The following is a 7,823-nucleotide window of genomic DNA, read 5'->3' as shown; positions in this document are numbered from 1 at the left end:
CAAAGCACTGGCAGACTCCCCACCTAGTCTCCTCCACGCTGGCTAACTTCTGCTTGCAGCTTAATATGTAGCTTCCTCCAGGAAGCCTTCCATGATGCTTCACACCTCCAGATGAGGTTGAATACACTATAACAAGGCCTCTCCATCCCTCAACTGAGCGTAGGTCACAACCTACCTCCTTGAGGCACAGACTACTGATCCCTGGTTCTCGGACTGGTAGCTGGCACTTAAAGGACCCTTCACGTCGGTTGGGTGAATGAATGAATGAATGAATGAAGAGTGCTGCAGAATGGGAGAGAGTGGGATGGGATGGAAACGTTTAAGCATGGAGGTGATTCAGGGTTGGGACAGGCCCAGGATTAGGGAGACGATGATTATGGGATGGGACAAGGAATGGGTCAGGGCGAGAACAGGGCCCCGAGGCCTCCCTCCTCCTTGATCTGCTGTCCCTGGTGCCCCTGGAGAAATCCCTCACGCTCTGGAGGGCCCGGCCCGGCCCCGCCCCACCCCACCCCTCCCCTCCCCCCAAGGAGAGGCGGCACAGGCGTGTACAGGTCGGTTTATTTACAAATATACTGATGTCTCGTCTTTTGTTGTTTCCATTTTCTGCTTTTGTGGGAAGAGGCAGAAGGTGAGCGTGGAGGGCAGGGTGGGGGTGGTGATGTGGTAAACGCTAATAAATAATTTAACAATGACAAGTTATTAAATAAAATGTGTCTGGGGATGGCGGGTGGGCAGTGAGTCTGTACAAGGAAAACAGAGGAATGGCCGGCGGCCGGTCCCCACGCCCAGCTGGGCTGGGGGCACCAGCAGACAGGCTCATTGCAAACTGCACCTTCCAAGGGCCAAATGTTGGAGGGTCTTTCCTGCTCCCCCAGCCCTCAGGCCTCGTGCACCCGGAGTGTGGGTCTGTGAGCCTCCGTGCGCGTCCGGGTGTGAGTGTGTGTCTGTCTGTGCGCGCGCGTGTGTGAGTGCGGATCCTCTCCTCCCCCAGCGCGGAGGGAGCCCCAGAGCTGCAGGTTCCCCGGACAGGAGGTGAAGTCCTCAGCCCAGGTGGCGCCCAGAGCTCTGGCCAGGCAGGGGTCAGCCAGTTCTCCTTCCTCCAGGCTCCCCGTGCGCGTGCGCGGAGCGCGAGGGGCCCTGGCTCCACGTGGGTGGGTGGCGCAGCCTCACTGCCAAGCGGCAGCTGAACCCCCTAAGGGAGAAGAGGCTACCCGGACCCTGTGATGGGGGCCTGACCGTGCTCGGGCCCTGCTTGCCCAGAGGCAGTGGGCTCCTCCCCTCCCCCTCCCGGGAGGCCCACAACATGCCCAGCCCGCTTGCAGGGACCGCTTCTCCTGCGGCTCTGCGGTCTGATCTTTGGAACCATAGTGGCCCGCGTCTGTGTGGCCCCCTCCGGGAGGCTCCACGGGGCAGGCAGATGAGGCTCTGGCTGGGGGCAGGACCCCGCCGTCTTGTCTCTCCTCTGCCTCTGCCTCATTTGCGGTGTCAGTTGGGGCCGATTCCTTCCTCCCTCTGAGCCTCACCTTCGCCAGCAGGGAAACGAATTCGGACTTGGTTTTATCCTGACACTCCCCCTGCCCACCTCACACTTCCTGCCTCTTCCTTGGGGCCAGACCTTTACCTCCCTCTTCTCTTGGGCTTCCCATCCCAGCCACCACTGATGATGAGGGTGGGGGGGGGGAGTGCCCCTGACTACTCACTCTGCCCCCCAAGTCAAGGCTGCACTTCCCCCCACATGAAGCAGGAAGAGCCTGTTCACGGCAGCTCACCCCAGATTCCAGCGAGCCTGCGAGCCTCTGCGTGCTTCTGCTGGGTCGCCCTGAACATTTGCTTCCTTTCTCTGAGCCTCAGGTTCCTCACCGGAGAAATGGATCCCCACGAATGTTTGGACAGGGCTAGGTCTGAGTGTGAATGGCTCTCCTTCTAGAAGAAAGCCCCTCAAGGGTGGGCCCCACATCTTGTTCATCTGTGTCTCCACACCCAGTCCAGGGCTGGGTGGAGTGGGCATCAGTGTCTGGGGGCGCCTGAGGGAACTGGGGGCAGTGAGCTGTATACGGCAAGTTCCTAATCACGACTGATCGGGTGTCTCTGGCCCATGGGGCTCTCTAAGGTTCCCTTGGCTGTGGCCATCCATGGGACAGGAGTGGGGGGGGGGGTGTCTCTGTACCAGCTCCTCATAAGGAGCCACTAGTGCACAGGGGGGACAGAGCCGTGGCAGGACTTGGGAGGTTGGGAGGCCCCCAAATGGGAAGAGATGCCCTCCAGGGGCTGGCAAAGTTTCCCAAGACATGTCCCTCTGACCTGGAGGCCATTCACCAGAGGAAGAGGACGAGGAACTGACATGGTGCCCCTGCTCCCTCCCCTCTCTCAGCCCAGCTCTTCCAGCTGCAGGGTCAAGGGAGTGGACCAGATGACCGTTCCTGAGGTTCCTTCCAACCGAAAGAGTCTGGGAGAAAAGGACCAGGGCTCCTGGGGGTTGGGGGCAGGGGCCGCCCCAAGTGCCCTCAGCATGATTTGGACCATGTGAGCACAAGAGAAGGAAGAGAGCATCTCTCAAGAAACCAGCATGGCTGTCTTAAGGGACCGCTGGTGGCCCAGGACGAGAGAGGGCACAGCTGGACTAAGCTACAGAGAACAGAGGACAGCGGCCAAGGTCCCTGTGGCAGCCTGTGTGGAACGAGGAATGCACGGAACGGCCAGGCTGGCTGCCCAGCCCGAGGGGGGCTGCTGAGAGTCCTGCCCCCACGACAGCTCTGGTGAAAAGCACAGGACACTCCGGAGAAACTGAGGCCTCCCCACTGGACAGAGGAGCAAAATCACAGGGCAGGTTGGCGAACTTGGAGGATCCCAGAGGGAGTCAGGTGGGGGGCCCAAAGGCAGAGAGAGACACCCATCGTTCTATTAGCTCAAAGCCTGGACTGGGCAGATCTCAGGGTGGCGGCCTAGGGCTTGATGTTAGAATTAAAGGCAGGGCTGTGAGCACCTAGCCGAGGACACAGTGGCCACCAGGGGCCAGCGAGGGGGTCACTGAGAACAGGGCCCTCACGTCCTCTTTCGACAGGGTTAGAGCTGAGTGGATCCGGGGTGGGGTGGGGTGGGGGTGGGGGTGCAGATCTGGCTTCCGGCAGGGCGTTTGACAAAACAGGGCTGGAAGCCCACTGGAAAGCATCATCCGAGGACGACTGACCGGTTCACGGCCAATGCCAGACGGGGAAGGGCCCTGAAGGTTCACATGCCTTCGGTAAGAAGCACAGGGCTGACCCCTGACACAGGCAGATGTGCTCAGGAGGGACAGCAAACGAGTGGTCACAGAGTTGGGGGTGCAGAGAAACTCCACAGGCTGGACTGAATCAAATAAGAAGAAATGTAAGAAGTCAAAAAGTCAAGGTCCTTCACTGGATCTAAATAAGAAATGCCCCCTCCCCCACTTACACACAGAAGAGAGATGTGGCTTAGCTGCCACATGTGTGACGGCCAGGAGATTCAGTTACAGAAGGGAAGGGTGAGTTTCTAGGTTATGTGGCCTAAACTGTGCACTGGATTTGGGGCCACATTAACAGAGGCAGGGTGCCTAAAGCAGGGGAGGTGGCTGGCTGATGTCAGTGGGAAGACAGGGTTATATCTACTCCACCTTTAGAGGGAAAGCTGGAGCCCAGCTGAGGGTACAGTTTTAAGAGGAAGAGCTGGAGAAACTGGAAAAGTCTGGCTTTGAGAAGTGAAGACTCAGGGCTGAAAAAGGCAGAGGCGAAATCAGCAGAAAACGGCAGCTGACTCGGGGCCCCGATGAAGTAGCGGGCTCCCTGCCACCGGAGGGACGCGAGGAGAGGCAGAGGGAGCCACGCCTCAGATGATGAGCCGAGTGGGTGACTTTTAAAGTTGCTTTCCTGCCTGGAGGTTCTGCCATACGTCCTCCCTGGTTCTGGGGGCTCTGTCTCTGCCCGTGGAGCTGGTCGCGTCTGGGGCCGCCCCGCCAGCTCAGGCAGCACCTACTTAGGCTGAGGCTGGGATACATCTGGGTCTGCATGTTTCAAGCCCCAAACTCCCCCCTCCCTCCCTCTCCTCCTTCCTTCTCTCCTATTGCTGTCAGAAGGGGGGTCCCCGCCCCCGTCTGGCCTCTTTCCCCTTCCTGACACGGCCAGGCTGGCCCACAGAGCGCCTCTGTGTCTCTTTTAGCTTATCCACCTATCTGTGTGCGTATCACACGGGTGTGCCTTCGAGTGTGCGTGTTTGCAGGAGAGGCTCAGTCTACCCTCCCCAGGGACTCCCCCTCAGGGCTGTGCCTCAGTGGGCCTGGCACACCTGCCAAGCTCTTCCCCACTTCTGTTCCAGGCTCGGGCTGGGACAGGTGAACCCAGGCTGGCAGGCCTGCCCTTGGAGGTGGGGGAGGTGGGCACCAGCCCAGGGCGCAGGGTCCTACGCTCCTCGCAGGTGACGGGTGCCGCGCGCAGCATCCCTGTCCCGGGGCACGCGCGGGGGGCCTTGCCTTGGCCTAGGCCCGGCCTGTGGAGGTTGGCTGGACACAGAGAGGACGTTTAAAAAAATAGAGAGAATTTAAGCTTCCCAAAAAAGAGATGGGTAGGGAGAAGGAGGTGATGGAGGCCGAGGTGGGGCTGGGAGGCGAGTGGCTTTCCGAGACTCTGGGTCCCTGGGGTGACACGGTCTCTGTGGGCAGGATACAGCCCTGCCCAGGCTGCGCCCATCTGCCTGCCCGGCTGGCCCAGGAAAGGGCACCGTATGGCTGTGTGTAGAGTCTGTGCGGGCGGTGGGGCTGGCTGCGGCGGCCGCAGGCCCACCCCAGGACCCTGGCCCAAGCGTCCATGCAGCCAGCTGGCTCTCAGGAGGCGAAGTAGGAACTCTGCATGGAGTAGAGCCGGTCGATGGGGTTCCCCACGCGGGCCTGCAGGGAGCCCACGTCCGAGGAGCCCAAGAAGCAGTCGCTGAGGCTGGTTAAGGAGGTATCGCTGTCGATGTCATGGAAGATGGAGTCGTTCCCTGAGGGTAGAGGGGGCGTCAGGAGCCAGTGCAGGCTGGGGCTCCTGGGGGCCCTGTTGGCCCTGCAGGCTGTGTGGCCAGAGGTGAGGAGGGACAGGATGGCCTGTGGCGGCAGCGCGGGACCAGAGGTGCTGAGGGCCATGGGTGGGGTCGCGAGGGCGCCCCTGGCGTCAGGAGGAGGCAGGTGGGCTGTGTTGGCAGGGCCTGCCCGCGCCCGGGGGTGGGAGGTGGCTGTCATGGCCCCAGGCCTGCCAGGTCAGGCAGCGGGCGGGGGCGGTGCTGGGGCGGGCAGGGGCTGGGGGCGGCTTACCATAGGGGTTCATGTGGTCACCTGGCATTTGGGGCGGCGTGAGGCCCTGCTGGAAGGGGTCGCTGCTGCCGTAGGGGCTCTGCTCCATGGCCACGATCTGCTGTTGTGGGGGGGCCAGCGGCGTGTAGGAGGCCATCATGCCCTCCATGCGACTCGACAGGACCTCTGGGGACAGAGCACACCTTCACCGACCAGCCCTGTCCACCTGATCCTGGAGGTCCCCCGACCCCGGGAGCCCTCACAGATGTACCTTGGGAGTACATCTGTTTACCCATGGACCTCCCTCCCACACAATCCCCCAGTCCAGGGTGCCCACACCGTCCCTCTGACCTCCTCCAGACTTCCCCAGGCTGCTTATGGCCTCCCAGGGCCCGTGAGCCCAGGTATCTGACCCCTGGCCCCTTCCCCAGACACACTGTAGTTTCCTCTTCAAAAATCAGTTTATTGAAAGCCACAGACCTCCCCATCCCACCTCCTCCCTTCCTCCAGTGGCCTTGCCCTCCAGGAGCTCACCACCTGGCAGAGACAGACATTAAGCAGCCAGTAATCATTCAACATGTGGGTGCAATGAGCTCCCTGCATCTGGGGGCATTAAGGTGGGGCCCATGCCCGGGGCCAAAGAGCTTCAGGGAAGGCTTCCTAGAGGAAGCCTACCTCCATATGACTTAAAGAAGCAGCAGGGGTCCAACCATGCTAGGGGCAGGCACGCCAGGTTGAAGGGCGGCAAAGGCAGGGAGGGGAGAAACTGCTGGGTCAGAGCAGGGAGCCTGGTGCACAGGGCTCCACTGTTGAGAACGAGAGAAGGCCAGGGGTGGGGAGGAAGATGGCTCCTTCGGGGGCCCAAGCTGAGTGTGGGTTTTCCCTGAGGCTCTAGGAAGTCAGGGGAGGGTCTCAGCCAGGGAGGGGCAGGCTGGAGGCCGGAGGCAGAGACCACTGAGGAAGTGGAGGGAGGGTCTGGGGTCCCTGTAAGGTGAATGTAGGAATGACAACCCCTGGGAGGAGCATGAGGGACACGGGACAAGAAAACCACCGCCCTACTTGGCAACCGAGCAGATACAGCAAATGGAGGACAGGAAGGGTCAGAGGTGACTCCCGGTTACTGGCGTGGCCACCAGGTACGGAGTGGTGCCATTTGCTGAGATGGGGTGGGGAGGAGGAGGGGGTGTTGTGCGGATGGGGTGGCAGGGTGCTATGTGGAGTACAGTATGGGCTGTGATGAGCTCAAGGCGGACTGTGGAACATTCTCGGGGAGGCTACATCTCAGGGGCAGCTGGGAACACTGAAAGGTATGACATAGCTCAGGAGGTGGCTGGGAGACCAGAGACAGTAGCTATAGCCCCAGGAGGCCAGGCTGTCTTGGGAAAGGCGGCAGAGGCGGCAGAGGAATAATGGGGCTCCAAGGCTCAGATGCAGCCGGGGACACTGGCTTGGCCCTGAGTCCTGAGTAGGAGGGGCTGCTCACTAGTACCCTAGCATCTGCCCTGGAGTCCCGGTCTCACCTGGGAACAGGCAGCTCTAGGGCCCCGACTCTACTAGGGCAGTCCCAGGAAGATCTCTGTGCCCTCCCTTCAAGGCTCTGTGTCCCCATGGGGCTTGGGAGGCCAGCCCCGGCCCAAGAAATGGACACGGCATTTTGGCAAAGCCCAGTGTTCAGGGGCCTGGCCACTGCCCTCAAACTAGCTCCTCGTCACTCAGCAGGAGCCCACCCCCAACTCCTCAATGGCTTGCGGAAGCTCTCTGGAGATTTCTCCGGAGACTTCTGCTAAATTGTAGCATGGGCAGTGGGGTGTATGGTCATGTTAAAGGGGCCGGCTTTGCCCCTTACGAACTGAGAGAACCCAGCAAGTCCCTTGGTCTCGCTGAGCATCGGCGAGCATCGCCGTGACAATGCCCTTCCCCTCGTGGGTCTGTGGGAGTGAAGTGAGGCAGAGCGTGGCCAGCGGTGAGAAAGGTGCCTGGCACAGCGTGAAGGTGAGAGATGGTTGCAGATTTGTGGTTGTTTTTTTTGTTTGTTTTTTTAAGTAAGCACTATGCCCAACGTGGGGCTTGAACTCACGACCCTGAGATTGAGAGTCGCGTGCTCTACCAACTGAGCCAGCCAGGCGTCTCAGATGGCTGCAGTTTTGACTTTGAAAATTCTGCCACCCCTGTGGGCCGTCCACCCTGCCATCCCTCCTCCTGCATCCTGCCCGTGGTCCCCACCGCCTCTCTTGATCTCACCAGGTTCCAAGGTAGCAGTTCCCTGAGCCCTGATCGCCACCCCCCCACCGCCCCCGGAAGGTGTCGGCTGGGGGGCTGGGGGGATCTCATTACCAGAGGCTGAGCCTGGGCCCCAGTGCCCTGGCCCCGGCTCACCTTGGCCCAGCCGCTGGGAGTTCTGCTGTTCCTGCTGCTGCTGGTGCCGCCGCGCCAACTTCTTCATCTGCAGGGGACACAGGTCATGCCAGTCCCTGCCCCCCTTCCCCCCCCCATCCGTTCATTCCCAGCACCTCCCATCAGGACCCTGTCTTCTGCCCGC

General features: G+C 61.0%; 1 non-coding gene across 1 annotated transcript; it reads right to left on the bottom strand.

The window, feature by feature from the left end:
• Positions 1-7,336: 7,336 nt before the first annotated feature.
• Positions 7,337-7,409, bottom strand: TRNAE-CUC (transfer RNA glutamic acid (anticodon CUC)). The gene has a single exon. It is a non-coding gene; the product is annotated as a tRNA-Glu (tRNA).
• Between the last annotated feature and the right edge of the window lie 414 nt (positions 7,410-7,823).

Source organism: Panthera uncia, chromosome D4 (assembly GCF_023721935.1).
Source record: "Panthera uncia isolate 11264 chromosome D4, Puncia_PCG_1.0, whole genome shotgun sequence".
NCBI classification, from domain to species: domain Eukaryota; kingdom Metazoa; phylum Chordata; class Mammalia; order Carnivora; family Felidae; genus Panthera; species Panthera uncia.
This window is presented reverse-complemented; position numbering and strand designations above follow the sequence as displayed.